The sequence below is a fragment of the Elephantulus edwardii genome, unplaced genomic scaffold (genome assembly GCF_000299155.1).
Source record: "Elephantulus edwardii isolate Elephantulus edwardi_28Jun2011 unplaced genomic scaffold, EleEdw1.0 scaffold00453, whole genome shotgun sequence".
Lineage (NCBI taxonomy): Eukaryota > Metazoa > Chordata > Mammalia > Macroscelidea > Macroscelididae > Elephantulus > Elephantulus edwardii.
Window position 1 is genome coordinate 188,498 of NW_006400203.1, and position 1,773 is coordinate 190,270.

At 41.8% G+C, this 1,773-nt stretch overlaps 1 protein-coding gene across 1 annotated transcript in view; it reads right to left on the bottom strand.

Annotated features, from left to right (window-relative positions):
• The window catches only part of IWS1 (IWS1 homolog (S. cerevisiae)), a 102,002-nt gene that overhangs the window by 55,713 nt on the left and 44,516 nt on the right, over positions 1–1,773 (bottom strand). The gene's annotated exons all lie outside the window — the stretch shown is intronic.

Genomic DNA, 1,773 nt, shown 5'->3' on the forward strand with positions numbered 1-1,773 from the left:
CAAACTTTGGATGCAACCAAGTATAAAATAAAATTTTTTAAAAAGAAATTACAATCACAAATGAAGACCTGTTAAGAAAGCAGTAACCGATTTTTTTTCTGGCGCCGAAGGGGGCGCGTGAAGCTGGTTGCAGGAAGCGCTGGGGGCGAGTGCGTGAGGTTTTTAGAGGCAGTTTAATTGCCCAGGAGATCACCCATCTTTCTCCTGCACATTAGCTGGTGTATTTGAACAGCATGCCTTTGGAATTGCAGCACTGTTTTGTACCACTAAGCCACCAGAGGTCCTGAAGAGGAGCTACTTAAGAGGCAAATCTCTGGAGTACTGAGTGCATGTGTTCTCTCATCTCACCCAGATTTCTTTCAAACTAATCAGAGGTTTTTGGATTAACTTCCATATGACCTTGGGAAACTCCAGAGAGTGTCTCAAAGGCAACTAAGCTATGGTTTAAGAGGATCAAAATGGCAATATGGATTTTTGGTAAGAGAAGATTGCTGGTAAGCCACTGGATTCCTCTTGCCTCAAATAGCTTGCTGATGACCCCATTGATCAAACAGTACTTTACAGGCAGTTAGGCAACATGACAGACCTGGAGATATCAGCTGTGAAAACTAGGCCAGGACCTGATTGTGGAACAGACCACCAACTACTCATATGCAAGTTCAAGCTGAAGCTGAGGAAAATGAAACTGAATCCACAGGAGCCAATATATGACATTGATTTCATACCACCTGAATTTCAGAATCGTTTCAGGAATAGGTTTGAGGCCTTGAACACTAATGACCGAAGACCAGATGAGTTGTGGGAGAACATCAAGGGTATGATCCAGGAAGAGTGCAAACGGTCATTGCAATGACAGAAGAGGAAGAAAAGACCAAAATGGATGTCAGAAGAAACTCTGAAGATTGCACTGGAGCGTAGAGAAGCCAAAGCACAAGGAAGAATTAAAGATGCTAAAGGGCTGAACAGAAGATTCCAAAGGGCAGCTCGGAATGACAAAGCAAAATACTACAATGAAATGTGTGAGGAGCTAGAGTGAGAAAATCAAAAGGGCTGAACTTGTTCAGCATTTCTTAAGCTCAAGGAACTGAAGAACAAATTCAAACCAAAAGTTGCTATAATCAAGGATGCTTTAGGCAGAATATTAAATGATCCAGGAGGTATTAAAAGAAGACGGAAGGAATATACTGAGTCATTGTACCAAAAGGAATTGGCAGATATAGAATAATTTAATGAAATATCATTTGAGCAAGAGCCTATGGTGGTGAAGGAAGAAGTTCAAGCTATTTCGAAGAATATAGCAAAAATAAGGCCCCAGGAATAGACGGTATACCAATTGACATATATCAGTTAACAGATGCTGCCCTAGATGTGCTCACCAAGTTGTGCCAAGAAATTTGGAGAACAACCACTTGGCCAACTGACTAGAAGAGATCTATATTTGTTCCCAATCCAAAGAAGGATGACTCAACTGAGTGTGGAAACTACAGAACAATATAATTGGTTTCCCATGCAAGCAAGAGTCTACTGAAGATGCCAGAAGTCCAGGCTGGGTTTAGAAGGGGTCATGGTACTAAGGATATTGTAGCTGATGTTAGATGGATCTTGGCTGAAAGCAGGGAACACCAGAAGAATGTCTGTGTTTCATTGATTACGCAAAGGCATTTGACTGTGTGGTCATAACAAACTGTGGCTGACTCTGAGAAGAATGGGAATCCCAGAACACTTGATCGTTCTAATGCCAAACCTATACTTGGACCAGGAGGCAGTCGTCAG